Source organism: Schistocerca americana, chromosome 2 (genome assembly GCF_021461395.2).
Source record: "Schistocerca americana isolate TAMUIC-IGC-003095 chromosome 2, iqSchAmer2.1, whole genome shotgun sequence".
Taxonomy (NCBI): domain Eukaryota; kingdom Metazoa; phylum Arthropoda; class Insecta; order Orthoptera; family Acrididae; genus Schistocerca; species Schistocerca americana.
This window is the reverse complement of record NC_060120.1, coordinates 211,123,011-211,145,041: the sequence shown is the minus strand read 5'-3', so window position 1 is coordinate 211,145,041 and position 22,031 is coordinate 211,123,011. Positions and strand designations below refer to the sequence as shown.

Genomic DNA, 22,031 nt, shown 5'->3' with positions numbered 1-22,031 from the left:
AGAATGTGACGATGTTTGCTGTTCCCATGGTGTGGAGGGAGCCTAAGGACCATGTTACTGATTGTCATTTCTGTCTAACAAAAATTCAGGGTTTTACAAACAAAAAGTCGAAGAGGCACATTGTTTACCCAGATCTGCCTTCAGCGAGAATGCCAGTGCGGCATTCGGACAACCTTCCAGTACCTTCAAGAGCTCGAGGTCAGATTCCGAGTGACAGTGAAATAAGTAGTACTGAAGAAATCACAGATGATGATTCTTTATATCACAGCACAAGTGAGTCATCGCCACATTTGTTAACACAGACAGATTTAAATGATTTAGTACGTGATCTAGGACTAAGTAAACAAAAGGCGCAGCTGCTTGGTTCAAGATTACAAGAGTATAATCTACTGCACCAAAGTACTAAAATCAGTGTGTTCAGGCACAGAGGACATGCCTTTATTTCTTATTTTTCAACTGACGAAGCACTGACATTTTGCAATGATGTTGCTGGCCTGATGAAAGTGCTGAACTTCACTTATATTTCACAGGAGTGAAGACTTTTCATAGATGCATCGAAAACAAGTCTGAAGGGTGTTTTGCTCCATAACGGAAATAAAATACCCTCTGTTCCAGTAGCTTACGCTAGTTTGACAAAAGAGAGTTACGAATTCGTACAAAGGATGCTAAATTCATTAAAATAGAATGAACACAAATGGAAAATATGTGCAGATTTCAAGGTAATTGCTATGGTACTGGAAAAGCAACAAGGCTACACAAAGTATGCCTGTTTTCTTTGCGAGTGGGATAGTCGAGACCAAAATTCTCACTTCGTGAAAAAGAAATGGCCTAGGCGAAGATGGAAAGTTGGCGAAAAGAATGTACAACGTGAAAGTCTGGTAGGTCCTGAATATATACTACTTCCACTGCATCACATCAAACTTGGCCTGATGAAACAATTCGTGAAGGCCATGGATCCAACAGGCTGTGGGTTTGCACATCTAGCTACCAAATTCCCGTGTCTTTCAGCTGCAAAAATAAAGGAAGGTGTATTTGTGAGCTCACAAATCAGGGATCTGCAGAAAGATGCAAATTTTGAAGCATGTTTAACTGATAAAGAAAAAACCGCATGGGACTGTTTCAAGATGGTGTCGGAAAACTTCCTCGGAAGAAGAAGAGCTACTAACTACAAAGCAATGGTGAAGGATATGATCAAAGCATATCAGGATTTGGGGTGCAATATGTCTTTGAAGGTACATATGATGGACTCTCATCTGGACTACTTCACAGAGAGTTGTAGTGACGTATCGGATGAACATGGGGAAAGATTCCATAAAGACATTTCTACCATAGAAAGGCGCTATGAAGGGCAGTGGGTACCTTCTATGTTAGCAGATTATTGCTGGAATATCATTTGAGAGAAGAAAGATTCACAATACAAGAGAAAAAAGTAATGTGCATTACAAGGCAGTGGCTCGTTGTTTGTCAATTTTCTGTAATTTCTCATGTCAAATAAATGCTTCAAAGTGTATACACATAGGTTACTGTGTTATATGTTAGATCACACCCTCCATTAATGTGATGAACTTATAACATCATAAAGATGGGCATTTGTTTGTCGAATTTCACCTCACGTTTGCTGCAGTATATCAGAAACTGAAAAGAGAAATAAAATTGCGATTACTCATAAACTATCCCTAACAGAAAAAAACCAAAAACAGTTTTCAATTCAGCACTCAAAATACAGCTAGGATCACAATATTTTTTATTAGAAATAGAAAAAAGTTTATTTTTGTAGAACAGTGTTATTGTAATGAGAAAAAAGAAGAAGAACAGTTGAAAACTTTGTTAATTGTACTTCATGTGTTGGATTTGCTAGAAACAAGACATGTTCATAAATTATGTGGTTGTAAAAACTATGCTATTGTAAATGTATTTAATTGAGTCTAATGCTACATGAATCGGTTGACTTGCAAAAATTCGAATATTTATGTAAGAAGTGGCGAATTTGTTCTTTGTGGAAGTTGAAATATACCAAGACTAAACTAAAAGTATTCTGCAAGTATCCACTTATTTCATGAGTAAAGAAAAAGAGAGAGAGTCTGATAAATTCTATTAACCAGCAGTATTCTTCGGTGAAGAAGTTCATGGAGATTGACGTACCCAGCTATCCAGAGAAAAAGGCCACCTGTGCAGATCAAGTAAGTCAACTGATGTGAGAGAAGTGTGAATTTTGCATACAATCCAATTTCGCACCACATTCTAGGTCGTCTAAAGCGTTAGAGCACCATAGAATAATATACCTGCTCAGTTAAACTTGAGATCCAGCTGGGTTAGAGTTATTAATGTTGTCAAAGGTGGCAGATCTGAGTACTAAATTTTGCACTCTATACACCCCCAAATCACCTACAAATGTAATCAAGTATTCTTTGCACTAAATTGTATATGCACAATAAGCAAAATTTTGTTATTTGGCATCCTTCCCAGTGTTGGAATTTTAATGGCCAGAAGTGTAGACCTCTTCTTCAGTCTGATAACAAGATAAGGATCCCAGATTCGAGTCCCAGTGCAGCAAACAGTTTTGACCTGTCGAAAAGTTTCAAGATGTTAGCAAATTGCCTTCTGATGTAAAGAACAGGATGTGGAACCTGAAAAAATTCAGAACTAAGTTAAAACATTACCTTGTGAGTCTTCATTCAATAAATAAGCTGAATATTTAGATTTTAACATTATCACGATATGGAATGGCTGTTCACTACATACTTTTGTGAGAGAAAATTCCAGTACAGCCGATAAAAATATTTAGGGGTAGAAAAAGGGTTCTTAACTTTTGGAACAGTTAATTCATCCCTCGAGGAGTAATTAAATGAGAAATGAACTATGTGTGCTAGCTGATCCAAAGGATGAAAAGTGAGGATTTTTAACAGAGACAGCAGCTATTGGGAATGGTGGTTGGCAGAGGGAGTGTATACATCAAGCATTATGTGTGCTACGGACTGACCAGTTTGGTAATTAAGGAGGAGTTGGTGGAAATGTGAGTTGCAGCCACAAATGTGAATTTTTAAGGTGAGGCTTTCAGGCCAAAACACTGGTTAAGCAGGACCAGGGGAAAGTATGTAGAACTGTTGTGTTTGATTGTAGCAAGACCACGTTTGTAGAAGGAGTGTAAATATTGAAGTACAAGGTCTCAAGGTAGGTGGTGAGTTTAGCAAAAAGGGGGATACGATGGATAAGGCTTAGGCTTGTGAAGGTAGCACTATTAAGAGGAAACAAGACTAGAACAAGGTTTTCATCTCTGTACATATGCAAATTGGCTGTTGGGAGATGTGCAGAAAGTTAATTGACAGTAAAATAGTTTTTCAACAAGAGTTAATGATTGGATACACTGTAAAGATACCTGAAAAACAAGTGAGAATGTAAAAGATGGAGAAAAATAGCAGGCAAATGATAAAGGAAGCATTTGGAAAATAAGGAACAACAATTGCCAAAGAATGATAGAAAATCATTCAACATTGAAAGAAATTCAACAAACACTGAATGCAGATTTCCCAACAGTGAAAACAGATTGCTAAATACTGAAAATGTTGTTACACAAAGATAAGAGATCACCAAAAACACAAGATAGCCAAATAAATAAAATAGATTGCTGGGCACAGGGAAAACATCATTGAGTACAGAAAGAAGATGGTGATACAAAGAAAAACAGTCACTATACAGAGAAAAACAGATTTTAAATATAAAAAATGATCACTGACAACAACAAAAAATTTGTTTGTAATCATCATGTTGTTGGCTTACAGCATCTCAGGGCACAATAAATTTGACTGCAGAGGTTTTCAGTCATTGCTCATATACATTGTTTATTGGCTAAACCTATTTTGACACTTACATAATTCACAATAGCCCATAACACTTCTTAGTCAAAGGCTGTGTCAGTATGCAGTAGAAGCATCCATCTCCTCAAGTCTGCTACTAGCGGACATGATAGGAGAGTATAGAAGATGCACGCTCCTACACATACTGACACAGCCATTGGCTAAGAAGTAATATGGGGTATTGAAAATGACGTAAGGGTCACAATTGGTTTAGCCAATAAATAATGTGCATGAACAATGACTGATCAATTAACAGGAAGATGAATTCCACAAAAGCCATTAATTGTGTCAGCAGGAGAATTAATTTGAGAAAACTGTGAGATTACAAGGAGACAGACCTTACTTACCTTCAGGAGGGCATATTCCATTACGGCCAAGTGAAACAATTAGAACTGGAAAAAATGTTCCTCACTTTTGGAAGTGTTGTTTCCTTCCTCACAAATAAATATTTAGATTTTAGGTTTGAAGATTCATGTCAACACTGACAACTTCCATTATGTAGGAAAGACTATCAGGGGTGTGTAACAAGTCAAGACAAGCAGCATTGTAGGTTGTTCTTATTAAGATTTTTACCAACAAACTTTTGACCACTACTAACCCACTCATACTAATAATCATGGGAATTACTTCTAAATTAATTTATTTATGTAAATAATTTAAGAATAAAGGAGACCTCTCACCGAATAGTGGAAGCTTTGAGTTGCCAACAGCCCCACAAAAAAAAAAAAAGAAAACTTCGCTAGTTTGCAGATGAATCCTACAATGAGGTAGAGAGAACATACATATGTGCTTGTGTGGGCTCTCCTCCCTTGGGGGATGAAGGGGGGAGGGCATTGTGCACACATATGTATGTGTACTGTACCTCATTAAAGAACACATCCAAGCAAAGTTTTCATTCTTTTTTGTGTGCATGTTGGTGACACAATGTTTCTACTATTCAGTTGGTGGTTTCCTTTACTCCTAAACCATTTACATTCTGCCATAACTTACCTTACCATATGTTCTTTACACATGTTTGTATATATCAGGAGAATAACAGCTACTTTGAGAAAAGTCACTGCTCCTCCTCTTTTACTGCACAGCTGCTACTAACTTCTGAACCCTAACAACAATTAAGTAACACAGATTGCTACTCTACATGTAGAGATGGTGTTGAGTGACAGACAGGCACATATAAAAGTAGACTAGCTGTCAGACAAAGTCCTTCCACAGACATAGAAAAACACACACACACACACACACACACACACACACACACACACACACACAATCCTATGTGCACATATCTCACAAACATGGCTGCTCTGTCATCTTCAGGCGCTGAGGCCTGAGAACAATATTTTAAAAGTTTGCTTGAAACGTCATCTCAGCCAGAAAATTTCTCTTTTTTAGTGACTTGATATATTTTAAATCCTCTTTAATGATTAGATCTTTGAAACTAAGACTTGTTGGTGGTGCATGTGGCCTCTGCTGAAGTAAATATCATGTGTCTGTATTTAGTTGATTTGGTGCATATCAGCGGGTACAGTGTTTGCCATCACTGTGAAGATGAACCAGCGATTATTGAATTTGGTGGCCAGTGATGAAATGTATCACCATTTCTGGCACAGCTAGTTTCTGGGTCTCAATTTCATTTGGATCATTACTTTTATCTTCATTTTTAGTAATGTTCCAAATGTTGTCACATTATTCTTAGAGTATTTTATATTCTGAGCACAGGTGCATTTGTGTTGCTTTTTTAAAGACATACTGGAGGATTTTGTGAGATTGGTAGAATGGAGTTTCAACTCTTGGCCATGCAGTCAGGACTTCCCATCACAGGATACTTTTACCCCAGAAATTATCCTGCCCATATCCTTTCTTCTGTTTGGTTTTTCCTTTGGTGTATGTGTAATGCAATTTTCTAAGTTAATGTTAGTATCTGAAACAAGTGCCACTTCTCATAAATTAATAAAAAAGGACGTCATTATGATCTGCAGTGGTTCTAACTATTTTGGCCACAAGTGAGGTCTGAATGTTGTTTGTGCCTTGAGAATGACTTCAAACAAGTTAAAACACACCAGTGACGTTATGTTGTATGTCCCAATCATGTATGTTTAGCTTGATCCTCATGTGCAAATAAGGCACTGACAGTCACCAATATGTATTATGCAGAAATCTGGAACAGTTTCATGAACATGATTGAAGCACCTTCAGTCAAGAGTACTACACAAACTACAGATTGCACTTTAACTAGTACAGTAAAAACCAGTTAGCCAAAGCAATGAGTAATGCAGAGTGTATCAAAAAGAATCACCCAATCTGACACATCTATATTTCTGAAACTAATAAACATATACAATGGATTTTGTTTTTTGATGAGCAGGAAACTCAAAAAGTTTTTTTTCACACCTTTTCATAGGTATTCCGTATGCTCTCCTCGAGACGCATGGCATATGTCAGTGTGGTACTCTCTACAAAATGCATTGCATGCAGACAGACAACATTAGAAAAATGGCTTCCAAAATAATGGAACACAAATGCATTCCTGGATTCATCATCTTCTAGTTCTTTTTCAGACAATTCCAAATACAATCCATTTACCAACGAAATTGCAGCAGTCTTTAAGAGTCTGTTTCAAATAAAATTTACAGGAATTTACCCAGGGAAACAACACAGAAGCCATAGATGACAAAGAAGGAAAGCATATTTTGCAAACACAAATAAGAATTGTACATTACATCAAAAAATTCATGAAACCTTACCCAAATAAATCATTATAAAATTATAGGAAAACAGTAATCGAAGTAAACAAATAACCAAAAGTTTATATTTTAGTTCTAAAATCAACTGATCCTGTAATAAAGTCAAAACAGTCTGGGATGCAATAAGAAGACAGGTACCAACCATGCCAGGAAAAGCAAGGACATTGTCTTAAATATAGATGATAAATGTATAAACAACCAAGAGACAATTGAAAAAAATTCAGTGACCATTTTTTGGGCTACAAAGCAAATAGGCTGCAATGGCTGCAAAGAAGGTGCCATGGAGACACTGTAACACCATTTTGCTAATGCTGTAAGTGAGATAAGCATATCCCCCATAACTAAAATTAAGAAAAGAAAACCATTGCCTTCTTAAAAAGTAAATAATAATAATAATAATAATAATAATAATAATTCTGATAATGATAATAATAATATGTAAAAGAGTACGGACCGAGAAGGGGGGGATATAATTGTTACATCCCACTTCTGACACCAATTGTAAAAGATATGTGCGGTTTGGGGATGGGGGAGAGAAACTTCTGACACCAATGTTAATGCATAAAATGGCAGGGAAGGGGAAGAAGGTTGCTAAATATGCCTCATGGCGGCAGTGTGCAGGAGGTCGAGCGGTCAGGATTTGATAGTGGCATCCAGGGCTGCCGTTAAATGACAAAACAGGGAATTACGTACAATAAAGAGGATATATTTCAATATACTGAGTACAAAGGGCGTGCCTAGGGTCAGAAGTTAGCAGGTTTAGGCCAGTCTAGGAGGTCGAACAATTAAATGAAATGGGTAATGGAAGGAGAAGCGGTTCATGTTAACTTACATTGCTGGCCACTCGCGAAGAGCAGAGCCGGAGGCTCTGCCTTCCAAAAAGACATCTGTTATGCTCAAGGTCTGGATTACAAGAGAGACAAGCAGCTGTGTTCTGCACCACAGACTACTCCAGCGTCCGCACTCATGATCGGTATCCCGTGCATGCTATTGGCTAAAACCAATAGCGTGAATTCACTAGCAGTTTCAGCAGAAGGCTCAGGGCGTCTCCTGTCGGCAGCTTTAACTGGAGAGAACCACCTTGGTTTTGAAAGGTAAGCAACTTGTGTCACATAGCCACGGTGTGAATTACTCTGGGAGAAAACTTGTAGAGATTCCACTGGGCCTTTGAAATAAATTTTTTAAACTAATTCCCTGAAATATACCTTGACTGGCTGCCATCCTGTACATTCCTTCCCCTTCCAGAGAATTGGTGTCAAATATTGTTTACAAAAGGGTGTCAGTCACTCCCTGGAAAGATGGTTTGCCACAGTAGGGGCCTTAATACTATGGGAGGGATATGTTACAATGTTTCGTTTAGTGTATGTTAATGGGAGAGGATTTACATGCAGTCAAGTTCATCAAATTTCATGAGTAAGGAAATAGTAAAATATTAACTTGTTCAAATTACAATACAATATCTCTTGTAATAGTTGAAATCATGACTGTCCATATAATCAAGTCTTAAGACAAACGAAGTTAAAATGATGCCATAACGCTTCACAAAATAGGAATGAACTAACATGGTTTCTGCTAGTTTGAGGGCAAAATCTGCTATTATAACAAAATACTTAATTCTATGGTAATCAAAATATTTTGGTAAAAAAGATAATAAATTAATGTACTGCAGATCATTAACACCTAGCTTGGGTTACAACTGGGTTAAGTACATTTAAAGAAGAGTGATAACAAATGTAAAATCTTAGTAAATCCTCGACGTATTAGTCACAGGTAATGGTTGTATAAAGTTCCACGAGCTACAACATATACTGACAAAACACTGGAATTAAGGATGAAATCAGGGGAGTGTCATATGGCATAACATAAGCTCGTAAAACAAAGTTAATTAAAAAGTGTGTCCATAGTGACAAAACAGCTAACAATATTCTCGTCCTATTCATAAAACTTCATACAAAGGAAGGGAAAAAATGCAGTGAGTTTTCAATCAGTACACAAAATACAGAAAGGTTCACATCTAGAATGTGATTCTGTGCGACACAAGCGCACACACTGTTTGTAAGCAAACTTCGACTGATGGGAGAAGAGCACGTGGCTTGTCTGGTGGGGAAGCGTCACGTTGACAGACTTTAATGGCCGTTCTCTCATTCTCTCTAGTTATCTGTGGCGTAACGCACATCTTGACATCTTGTGAGGGGGGGGGGGGGGGGGGGGAGCAGAGAGGTAAGCACAAGGGATGAGGAAGGGAGGAAGGGCGGGAGGGATGAAGGGGAAGTGGCAGTGGCAGTGGCACTTCGGCACACGGCACAGCTGGCAGCGTGTACCGGTGGAATTTAGTGGTATCATAAGTGATTCGCTGAATTGGAAGCTTTAGTACTGGATGTTGGAGCTTAGGAAGAAAAGGGATTTGACCACTGGGAAAATTATGTTGTATTTAACACAGGGTTTGTTCTAGGTATAACTGTGGACAGCCGCCTATGATTGCAATGCCAGGGTAGCTTGACATTTTGGCCATTTATGCTGAGCGACACACTCTCGGTGAATCGGAAGGGTGCTCACATTAAAGGATAAGGAATTGGGTATAATTGGGAACAAGTTCAGGTAACAAGTTTCAGAGTAAAAATTGATTCAGCGGTGATAACAGAGAAATTCTGACTGTAGTAGTCATATTAGAATACAAAAGGCTCCCTTCCCCCTCGCTGGGGGGAGGCAATGATGATAAATGAAAGAGATAGGTAGACGATCCATTTACAAAACTGAAAACTGAAAGAATAAACTGATCAGCTGAGCACTCTGCGGGCGCTAACCGCAAAGTGTATGGCACACAGCCCTGGAGGAGGGAGGTAAAAAGTAACTGTTGAGGTGGAAACGAGCAACTCAAAGCAATGGCAGTAACCCAGTGCAATGCATGGGTAAGGAAGACATAGGGCGATCACGTCTCATGGGGGTTAACTACTACAAAATTCCCAAACTCCCTGAAGTAACAGGGTGAGCTATGAAAAAAAAAGCGGGGGAGGGGGGGGGGGGGGGGGGCGGGGGCAAGAACTACTGCGACATTGTACAATGAAACTTTTTATTCATTTGGGTGGAAGTCTCTTGCTAGCTGAATTATCAACAAAATAATGCATTGAAACTTCCTGGCAGATTAAAACTGTGTGCCCGACCGAGACTCGAACTCGGGACCTTTGCCTTTCGCGGGCAAGTGCTCTACCAACTGAGCTACCGAAACACGACTCACGCCCGGTACTCACAGCTTTACTTCTGCCAGTACCTCGTCTCCTACCTATAATAATGCATTACTGCGCTTGGGCAATGACATCACGTCATGGGTGCTAAACATGAACAAATTAGTGCTTATTTCAGCAGGAGCTTCAATTTTGTAACATCACTGGTGTGTTTGTTTGAATAAACAAACGGATCTCTCTCATTTCCTAAACACATGGTAGAGCACTGTATCCAAATGGTAGCAGTGTCAATTTCCGTGCTCGCTCGTAACATCCTCACTTCATCAATAAATTACTTTGTAAGAAGTAGGGTGAATAATAATGAAACTTGTGTTTGTCTGGGTGAACACTCTATCACTCTTACCACTCTACAGCGAGAGGGTAGTGCACTTCTTCTCAACTTCAGGGGCACATTCAACTCTTCTCTATTGGGTATTTAATATAATTCAGGTGCTTCACTTAGCAAAGATTTCCATGAGAATGCATATCGTAGTGGGCATGTTAAGCATTTATGGAAGGTGGTATGGTGGTACTACACTTCAGAAGAGGCTCCAAAGTGCGAAGCGCCACCGAACTAAATGGCGGTCCACGGAAAAACACCCCACAATGGGGTGCTTCGTTATTATGGTGTGTTTCCACTTCACGTTCCATCAGCTGGAGATCACTTGCTTCCAAACTCCAATCGGAATTATAGCCTGGTCAGTGGGCATGAGAGTGAAAAACTAGCAATAATTTTTTAATCTTAGGCAGCATGAAAGAAAACAGGGATATAAATGCTTCTAAAATTGCGGTAGGCTTAGCTCATCTGCAAAGCAGTGGAACAGTGGAGTATTTTTTACAAAAGTTAGATGAAAATTCGAAGTATCACAATCCATTGAACAAGAAAAGAAAAGCAGAACGGAAAATGCAAGGAGGGGCTCCACATTCTAGGTTTGACAACAAAACAAAACATTCAACGATGTAGGCTTGTAAAAAGTAGCATTGTAAAAAAACTTCAGTAGGGTAAACTTGATGCATTCAAAAATTGTTCAAATGGCTCTGAGCATTATGGGACTTAACATCTGAGGTCATCAGTCCCCTAGAACTTAGAACTACTTAAACCTAACTAACCTAAGGACATCACACACATCCAAGCCTGAGGCAGGATTTGAACCTGAGACCGTAGTGGTCGCACGGTTCCAGAATGAAGCACCTAGAACCACTCAGCCACAACGGCTGGACTTGATGCATTCTTTCGAAAGGCAAAACAAAATCATTGTCAATAAAGGAGATCTAAAAGTGAAATACAGTACAATACAAAAATTCTACAACAAAGCTGAATATAAAGCAAATATCTTAACATCATCAAATAACAAATACTTATACAGTAGTGGGGAGAGGGTACCTCCAAACACTTAATACTCTCCATACGTGGTCACTCAAAACTTATACAATAAATGTCTTATAAACCAAATGAAGATTAGACTTAATTTCTGACAGGCAAGATGAAGAATAGGGAGAGAAGTGGTAACGTTTGGGGCATAACTGACTTATCACAAGGCAACAGCTGTGCCAGTCCACGTGGTTGCGTCATGCAGTCTCTGCTTACAGTAAGTGTTCGCTGGGAACATAGGCCGCAATTTAGAGGCTAAAAAAACATTGTCTCAACTGGAAACTCACTGCATGGTAAAATGAATCATGGTTAATGGTTCTGCGCTGACCTCTGGGGTGCCAGCATAAAACAGACCATTTAACATCACATAAAACAAAACACACATGACCTTTTGCCTGCTCTCCAATAACCTCAATAAAACAACCTCATACATCACTTCATATTAACAAAACTTTGCTGCCCTCTGGGGGATAACAGCCGGATGTCATCTATCCTCTCTTATCAACTTACACAGGGGTAAAACAGATCAATTCTGTTTCACAGCTTCGTGCATTGAATTAACCAATCAAGGAACTACCACTTACGAAAAACAGAAGGCATGGACAGATAAAGAATAAATGGTCAGCAAAGAGGATGCTAGAAAAAGGTCATTTATGGCAGCAACGATTTCAAATACCTTGCGGACGCGGTATGACGGCAAAGGGCATTACAGAACCCTTAAGCACTCATGTCTGTGGGGCAAGGATAGGGAACCTACCTTCATTATAGGGCAGAGAAATGATGCTTATAGGAAAGATGAAAGAGAAAGAGTTGATCATGACATGAAAATGAAATGGAAGAAAATGCCACGAACAGCTGGGAGACTCTGTGGTTGCCAAACACATTGTGCAAGCTGCACATCCCTGGAGATTAACTAAAAGCTATACAAAAAAATAACTTAAAACACTTCTCATCACAACAACTAAGCATGACATACTTCTTCAACAACAGAGTTGTGTTTTTAAAATACACAGGCAGTAACTGTATTATGGATGCAAAATTTATGCTATAAAGGAGATCTTAAAGTTCTTCTCTGTGTCCGCTGCAAATGCTTCAGTATATATCAACACTCATAGTACAGAAGAGATGGTGGCAGTGGCAGGATGGCGGCTGAGGGCCGTACGCATGCGGTACTCGCGCAGCAGCGACTTGGGCGGCTGGCTACATGGCGCTGAAAGTACACGCCCCGGGTGTTGATGTCAGGACCCAAACGCAGATTGCAGTGGGGGCTGACCAGTGGCGAACATGGGGTGGCAGGTGGGCGGTGGCAGCAGCAGGGAAACCGCGCCGACCGTGAATAGTGCACCCGTGAGCTTTGTGTAGCCACGGGAGTGGCAAGGACGCTTCACATGTTTTCTCCATATCTCGGCACCCAGCTCCGAGTTGACAGACAGCTACTGACAAGCTGGGCTGACTGTGACCATCAAATGGGGCTGGAGCGCATGCAGTATACATGTGCGCAGTGAGGCATGGCTCGCTGTACTCAGCACGCATATGTTGGTGCAGCGGCTGCTTGCGAGAGGCAGGAAGTAGACTTCGCATCGGGCGCTGGTATGTGTGGATGTAGCGTCTGGTGTGACATTATAGCCGACATGCTCTATCCAGGCTTGGTTCGTAGAGGAACAACAGCAGCAAATATTGACCAACCACACAACGTCAAACATGAACCAAAATAAATGGCCACCCTGTAGACCGAACGGTGGGAACGAATCACAATTCTGACTTCAAATGTAACAGAGTATGAACCAAGAAGGGAGGATATAATTGTTACATCCCACTTCTGACACCAATTGTAAAAGATATGCATGGTTTGGGGATGGGAGAGAGAGACTTCGGACACCAATGTTAATGTATAAAATGGCAGGGAAGGGGGAAGAAGGTTGCTAAATATGCCTCGTGGCGGCAGTGTGCAGGAGGTCAAGTAGTCGGGATTTGATAGTGGACATCCAGGACTGCCATTAAATGAGAAACTGGGAATTAAGTACAATAAAGAGAATATATTTCAATATACTGAGTACAAAGGGCGTGCCGAGGGTCACAAGTTACCAGGTTTAGGCCAGTCTAGGAGGTCGAACAATTAAATGAAATGGGTAATGGAAGGAGAAGCGGTTTATGTTAACTTACATTGGTGGCCAGTCGTGAAGAACAGAGCCCAAGGCTCTGCCTCCCAAAAAAGATGTCTGTTCTGCTCGAGGTCTGGGTTACAAGAGAGAGAAGCAACTGTGTACTGCACTGCAGACCACTAGCATCCACACGTGTGATTGGTATCCCACGCATGCTATCGGCTAAAATCAATGGCGTGAATTAGCTAGCAGTTTCAGCAGAATGCTCAGGGCGTCTCCTGTCAGCAGCTTTAACTGGACAGTACCGCCTTGGTTTTGAAAGGCAAGCGACTTGTGTCACGCAGACACAGCATGAATTACTCTGGGAGAAAACTTGTAAAGATTCCACTGGGAATTTGAAATAATTTTTTAAAACTAATATTCCTTGACTGGCTGCAATCCTGTACAAATAATACTTCCAGTAAACTTCTAACAGCCTGCTCAGATCAATTATGCAGAGTTTTGGTCCCCATCTTTAATGCTTTGTTGTATTATGATGCCTTTCCTGGTGGACTGAACCCAGCGACATATAGTGAAGCATCTCCACATATGGAAGATGCAACAGAAATCACAAACTGCTGTCCCATCTCTCTTGACCAATCTCAGAAAAGTCATTGAGAAAGTACTGTATTCCAGAATTGTGAGGCACCATGAAAACTTTGAGGTCATCAGTGAAAGACAATTTGGTTTCCAAACAGGTACGTCCACAACTGAAGCTGTATTTTCTTTCACAGACAATGTTTTGGAATCCCTAGATAAAAAATGGAGACAGTTGGAATATTTTGTGACCTTTCTAAGGTTTTCAGCTGTGTGGATCAAAAAATACATCTCGACAAAACACACCACTAGGGCTTCAATGGGGCAATGGGGAACTGGCTAAAATCCTATGTCCAAGACAGGAAGCAGAAGGTAGTTTTGGATGAGAGCAACAAAGCAGATGAGGAAGTAGAGTCAAACAGGGACACTGTACTCCATATAGTCACCTGGAGTCTGTACTTGGTGTGCTGCTGTTTCCTCTTTATCATACAAAACATGCAGAATTACTATGTCTGTTGATGATATTAGTATTGTGGTGGTCTGTGCGATTATGTCCATTGAGATTTGAAAGCAATAAGTTGTGTCCTTCCACTCAGTTGCTTGCTGATAGAAAGCAATTCTAGTGATGGGGCTGCCATCTTATAGTTTCTGGACCAGTTTCAGACGTTATTTCAGTTGCCCTTAACACAAGGAACTGACGCTGCTGGTAGCCGCCTCAGGCCTGGGGACAAGACACTACCTGGTGGATTTGAGATAGCTCCTCCACTTCATGTGCCACAGGGATGCATTGTCCTCTTCTGCCTTTAAAACCACTGACTATCTACACCTGTAACCTTGGCAATGGACCATTACAAGAACTACCAGATGCAGGTCTTTTCTAAGAGGTGTGACTCCTCTATCACTTACCTTTTATCCTGACTTGTGGCGGGCAGAGCATTCTGTACATAATTTACAGATTATATCACAGCATGGGCATCAACACAGGAAAAACAAAAACTATGGCCTTATGTGGAAAACAGCCAGTAAAAAAGTAAGATGTGTTTTAAAAGTAAAATTCTGGAATGAATGAACATATTATTCACATATTTAGGCTATAACTACCTTTTCTGGAAGAAGCAGACCTTGCTAAAAAGCCACTAGGTATACAAAAACATGGGGAACATTTTGTTGATACATGATCAGCAACATTTTTCAATATTTCATGAAGTGACTAAGAAATCTGTCACAATTGCAATTGTATTACACATGTTTGGCGACTATTTTTGAAGCAATTGGTTCATTCTCTGACCTACTTAGGCTGCACTGAAAGTGCCTGATCAATAATAATGAACACTGAAACAGCAATACATGCCTTAGAAAGTAATTGTAGGTAACTTTCACAACCAACATGTGCCTACTTACCAATCAATCTGAGATTGATTCTGACTTGCTGAGTAGGTGCATGGTGATTGTGAAAGTCATCTACAATTACTTTGTAAACTACAGTGCAGCTACAGTAACTCAGGCTTGAGAATGAACCAGTTGGCTTGAGATTAGCCACCAAACGTATAAACTGCAACTGTGACGTATTGGTTAATAAATGCTTTAGGATGTAATGAAACCTTCCCCAGATCATAAGCACACCAGAGTATGCCACTGAGAGACTTTAGCAAGGTTTGTGCTGTGCTACGGCAGTAAAGCCTGGACAACAAAGGCGAAAGACATAGAAAGACTAACACCCTGTGAAATGAAATTCCTGAGATAAACAGCTGGTTACACCAAATGGGATCACAAAAGAAATGAAGATGTATTGAAAGAACTTAAACTGAACCTATCACACATTACATACATAACTGCCAAAACTGCTGTGCCATCCAAACAATATGCAGCCAGGGCAGAAGCACCACAGGTGCAAAGATGTGAGCTGGTGCCAGTGCCATAGAGACTCACCACTTGCACGAGTTCCACAAGGGCCACAGGCAACACTGAGGACGAAGACATCAACTTCACCTTGGCCAACTGCTGGCCGAGTATGATCTCCCAACGACAAGACAACAATGGACAAGAGACTACTCAGAAGATATAAGAGCAGCTCTCACCACTTGGTTATAAATCATCATCCAGGGCTGACTTTGGTAACATCATTTAGTGATCTTTTTAGAAGTGAACAGACAGTTGTTGTAAATTGCATTTGCTATGGACTGTGAAGCTTGTGTTGTTGTGGTCTTCAGTCCAGAGACTGGTTTGATGCAGCCCTCCATGCTACTCTATCCTGTGCAAGCTTCTTCATCCCCAAGTCACTATGGCAACCTATGTCCTTCTGAATCTGCTTAGTGCATTCATCTCTTGGTCTCCCTCCATAATATTTACCCTCCACGCTGCCCTCCAATACTAAATTGGTGATCCCTTCATGCCTCAGAACATGTCCTACCAACTGATCCCCTCTCCTTGTCAAGTTGTGCCACAAATTCCTCTTCTCCCCAATTCTATTCAGTACCTCCTCACTAGTTACATGATCTACCCATCTAATCTTCAGCATTCTTCTGTAGCATCACAGTTAAAAATCCTCTGTTCTCTTCTTATCTAAACTAGTTATTGTCCATGTTCCACTTCCATACATGGCTACACTCCATACAAATACTTTCAGAAAAGACTTACTGCCACTGAAATCTACACTCGATGTTAACACATTTCTCTTCTTCAAAAACACTTTCCTTGCCATTGCCAATCTACATTTTATATTCTCTCTACTTCAACCATCATCAGTTATTTTGCTCTCCAAATAGCAAAAGTCATCTACTACTTTAAGTGTCTCATTTCCTAATCTACACTCCTGGAAATGGAAAAAAGAACACATTGACACCGGCGTGTCAGACCCACCATACTTGCTCCGGACACTGCGAGAGGGCTGTACAAGCAATGATCACACGCACGGCACAGCGGACACACCAGGAACCGCGGTGTTGGCCGTCGAATGGCGCTAGCTGCGCAGCATTTGTGCACCGCCGCCGTCAGTGTCAGCCAGTTTGCCGTGGCATACGGAGCTCCATCGCAGTCTTTAACACTGGTAGCATGCCGCGACAGCGTGGACGTGAACCGTATGTGCAGTTGACGGACTTTGAGCGAGGGCGTATAGTGGGCATGCGGGAGGCAGGGTGGACGTACCGCCGAATTGCTCAACACGTGGGGCGTGAGGTCTCCACAGTACATCGATGTTGTCGCCAGTGGTCAGCGGAAGGTGCACGTGCCCGTCGACCTGGGACCGGACCGCAGCGACGCGCGGATGCACGCCAAGACCATAGGATCCAACGCAGTGCCGTAGGGGACCGCACCGCCACTTCCCAGCAAATTAGGGACACTGTTGCTCCTGGGGTATCGGCGAGGACCATTCGCAACCGTCTCCATGAAGCTGGGCTACGGTCCCGCACACCGTTAGGCCGTCTTCCGCTCACGCCCCAACATCGTGCAGCCCACCTCCAGTGGTGTCGCGACAGGCGTGAATGGAGGGACGAATGGAGACGTGTCGTCTTCAACGATGAGAGTCGCTTCTGCCTTGGTGCCAATGATGGTCGTATGCGTGTTTGGCGCCGTGCAGGTGAGCGCCACAATCAGGACTGCATACGACCGAGGCACACAGGGCCAACACCCGGCATCATGGTGTGGGGAGCGATCTCCTACACTGGCCGTACACCACTGGTGATCGTCGAGGGGACACTGAATAGTGCACGGTACATCCAAACCGTCATCAAACCCATCGTTCTACCATTCCTAAACCGGCAAGGGAACTTGCTGTTCCAACAGGACAATGCACGTCCGCATGTATCCCGTGCCACCCAACGTGCTCTAGAAGGTGTAAGTCAACTACCCTGGCCAGCAAGATCTCCGGATCTGTCCCCCATTGAGCATGTTTGGGACTGGATGAAGCGTCGTCTCACGCGGTCTGCACGTCCAGCACGAACGCTGGTCCAACTGAGGCGCCAGGTGGAAATGGCATGGCAAGCCGTTTCACAGGACTACATCCAGCATCTCTACGATCGTCTCCATGGGAGAATAGCAGCCTGCATTGCTGCGAAAGGTGGATATACACTGTACTAGTGCCGACATTGTGCATGCTCTGTTGCCTGTGTCTGTGCCTGTGGTTCTGTCAGTGTGATCATGTGATGTATCTGACCCCAGGAATGTGTCAATAAAGTTTCCCCTTCCTGGGACAATGAATTCACGGTGTTCTTATTTCAATTTCCAGGAGTGTAATTCCCTCAGCATCACCTGACTTAATTCGACTACATTCCATGATCCTCGTTTTACTTTTGTTGATGTTCATCTTATATCCTCCTTTCAAGACACTGTCCATTCCATTCAAGTGCTCTTCCAGGTCCTTTGCTGTCTCCGACAGAATTACAATGTCATCGGCGAACCTCAAAGTTTTTAATTCTTCTCCATTGATTTTAATTCCTACTCTAATTTTTTTTCTTTACTGTTTGTTCAATATAGAGATTGAATAACATCAGGGATAGGCTACAACCCTGTCTCACTCCCTTCCCAAACACTGCTTCCGTTTCATGCCCCTCGTCTCTTATAACTGCCATCTGGCTTCTGTACAAATTGTAAATTGCCTTTCATTCCCCATATTTGATCCCTGCCACCGTCAGAATTTGAAAGAGAGTATTACAATCAACATTATCAAAAGCCTTCTCTAAGTCTACAAATGCTAGAAACACATGTCGCATTTCTACGGAATCCTCCCCAAGGTTGGCTTCTACCAGTTTTTCCATTCGTCTGTAAATAATTCGTGTTACTAGCTTGCAGCCGTGACTTATTAGACTGAGTGTTCAGTAATATTCCCACCTGTCATCACCTGCTTTCTTTGGGATTGGAACTATTATATTCTTCTTGAAGTCTGAGGGTATTTTGTCTGTCTCATACATCTTGTTCATCAGATGGTAGAGTTTTGTCAGGGCTGGCTCTCCCAAGGCTATTAGTAGCTCTAATGGAATGTTGTCTACTCCTGAGGCCTTGTTTCGACTTAGGTTTTCCAGTGCTCTGACAAATTCTTCACACAGTATCATATCTCCCATTTCATCTTGATGTATGTCCTCACTCTTGTATAGACACTTTGTGTACTCCCTCCACCTTTCTGATTTCCCCACTTTGCTTAGAACTGGTTCTCCATCTGAGCTCTTGATATTCATACAAGTGGTTCTCTTTTGTCCAAAGGCCTCTTTAATTTTCCTGTAGGCAGTATCTATCATACCTGTAGTGATATATGCCTCTACATCCTTACATTTGTCCTCTAGCCATCCCTGTTTAGCCATTTTGCACTTCCTGTTGATCTCATTTTTTAGGCATTTGTATTCCTTTTTGCCTACTTCAATTACTGCATTTTTATATTTTCTCCTCTCATCAAATAAGTTCAATATCTCTTCTGTTACCAAAGGATTTCTACTAGCCCTCGTCTTTTTACCTACTTGATCCTCTGCTGGCTTTACAATTTCATCTCTCAAACCTACCCATTCTTCTTGTATTGTATTTCTTCCCCCATTCTTGTCAATTGTTCCCCAATGCTCTCTCTGACACTCTCTACAACCTCTGGCTCTTTCAGTTTATCCAGATCCCATCTCCTTAAATTCCCACCTTTTCACAGTTTCTTCAGTTTTAATATACAGTTCATAACCAATAAGTTGTGGTCAGAGTCCACATCTGCCCTTGGAAATGTCTTACAATTTAAAACCTGATTCCTAAATCTCCTGTCTTACCATTATATAATCTACCTTACCTATGATTATTTGCACTTAGCCATTGAGGGCATTTTTGTGTTATATTACATGCAGTGATGCAGACTTCATTATTCAAATTCACAAACATAAGCAAACATTTTTAACTCATTTCAAGCAATGGAAAATACAGGATGGAATGTAACAATATTTGAAAAGGAAAATTGCTTCACCATATAGCGGAAATCCTAAGGTCGCATACAGGCACAACAAAAAGACTGTCACAAATAAGGCTTTCGGCCAGTGAAGCCTTCGTCAAAAATAGACCCCCCACCCACCCACCCACACACACACACACACACACACACACACACACACACACACACACATGACTGCGACTCAGCATCTCCACTATACAGTTTTTAACTCATTTGTGTGACTTAAGTTCACAAGGTTGATGAATAGAAAATTGGCAGTAGAACTTCTCAACGAGACCATAACAGGCCAACAGGCCTCGCACTCGGTAGGAAAAAGAAAAGAAGAAGACAAGTATTGTGATAAACAACAAGCAGTCTGCCGACCTAGAGCCTGTTGCCAGAAGGCTACTTTCAGAACTCCTAATCTAGCCCAAAGTAACCAAACTGTCAGTAAACTTGAGAAAAACTAATCATATCCAGTTCAGCTCTGAACATAAATTCCCATAGGAGATACCTGTTTTACATGACACACACACCGATATTTGCGGATGGATATGTGTGTGTGTGTGAGTGTATACCTGTCCTTTTTCCCCCTTAGGTAAGTCTTTCCGCTCCCTGGATTGGAATGACTCCTTACCCTCTCCCTTAAAACCCACATCCTTTCGTCTTTCCCTCTCCTTCCCTCTTTCCTGATGAAGCAGCCGTTGGTTGCGAAAGCTTGAATTTTGTGTGTGTGTGTTTGTGTTTATTTGTGTGTCTATCAACATACCAACGCTTTCGTTTGGTAAGTTACATCATCTTTGTTTTTAGATATATTTTTCCTGTGTGTGTGTGTGTGTGTGTGTGTGTGTGTGTGTGTGTGCGCGCTCGCGTGTGTATACCTGTCCGTTTTTCCCCCTAAGGTAAGTCTTTCCGCTCCCGGGATTGGACTGACTCCTTACCCTCTCCCTTAAAACCCACATCCTTTCGTCTTTCCCTCTCCTTCCCTCTTTCCTGACGAAGCAACCATTGCTTGCGAAAGGTATAATTTTGTGTGTATGTTTGTTTGTGTTGCTATCGACCTGCCAGCGCTTTTGTATGGTAAGTCATATCATCTTTGTTTTTAAATATATTTTTCCCGCGTGGAATGTTTCCCTCTATTATAGAGGGAAACATTCCACATGGGAAAAATATATCTAAAAACAAAGATGATGTAACTTACCAAACGAAAGCGTTGGTATGTTGATAGACGCACAAATACACACAAACACACACACAAAATTCAAGCTTTCACAACCAACGGTTGCTTCATCAGGAAAGAGGGAATATACTTTCAGTCTATTCTGACCTTGTCATCTCTGTTCCATTCTAACAGTGTCATAAGCCTTTTTATGTATACTGGAACTACAGTGTCTTTCCCAAATTCGCATTCCCCCCCCCCCCCCCCCTTCAGTTTGTCTGGCTGTAAATAATATGGCATTTATAACTGATCTTCCAGGCCAAAATCCTTGTTGTTGTTCTCTTAATTGTGGTCCTATCTTATTCCTTTTACTTCCTAATGTTTATTCCATTATGAGCTTCATGGCTGACAATCCTGTGCACTATGAAACCATTGTACCACGTTAACACTACAAAGGCGGCTACCTTCATTGTGATTTCAGAAATCTATCTCAGGTACATAAGGTTGTTCCATATCACTGTATTAAAATACTTAGTTAATTGCCAAATAATATGAAAGGTCTGTGCAATAACAATACATTGTTTAAAACTAAAATAAAGATGTACTTGCTTGATAAAACTTTTTACTCATTAGAGGCCATTTAAACAGACATACAGAATTTTTATGCTTATATTTTATTGTTTGTTTTTTATGTATTGTTGATGCCATTGCTAATCCTTGTGTGATCTCTTTTTTCACTTTGTTTCTGTTTTGTTATAATTTTTTTTCCTGCAGTTGTTTCTATAAATTAACTATCCTTCCCTCGTCATCTGTTCCATGTAATTTACATTTATATATCCTTTAACTCATTCCACATCCTAGTGTACCACATGCATAAAAGGATGAAATATTCAGGCAAATCATGGTAAGATTTTAAAATATTCAGGCAAATCATGGTAAGATTTTAAAGTGCTGCAACTTGTTTTTAAAGTTCAGAAACTTGAAACTGTGATCTCCACAAAAAAAGGTCATATTTAGTGAGTATAATATTGGAGAGTCACAATTAGAATCAGTCAACTCATACAAATAACTGGGTATAACAATTAATAGGGATATGAAAAGGAATGATCACATAAT

The 22,031-nt window shown here is 40.9% G+C and overlaps 1 protein-coding gene across 3 annotated transcripts in view; it reads left to right on the top strand.

Annotated features, from left to right (window-relative positions):
- Positions 1 to 22,031, top strand: part of LOC124594815 (adhesion G-protein coupled receptor G6-like) — a 189,264-nt gene that overhangs the window by 158,170 nt on the left and 9,063 nt on the right. The window lies entirely within an intron of this gene.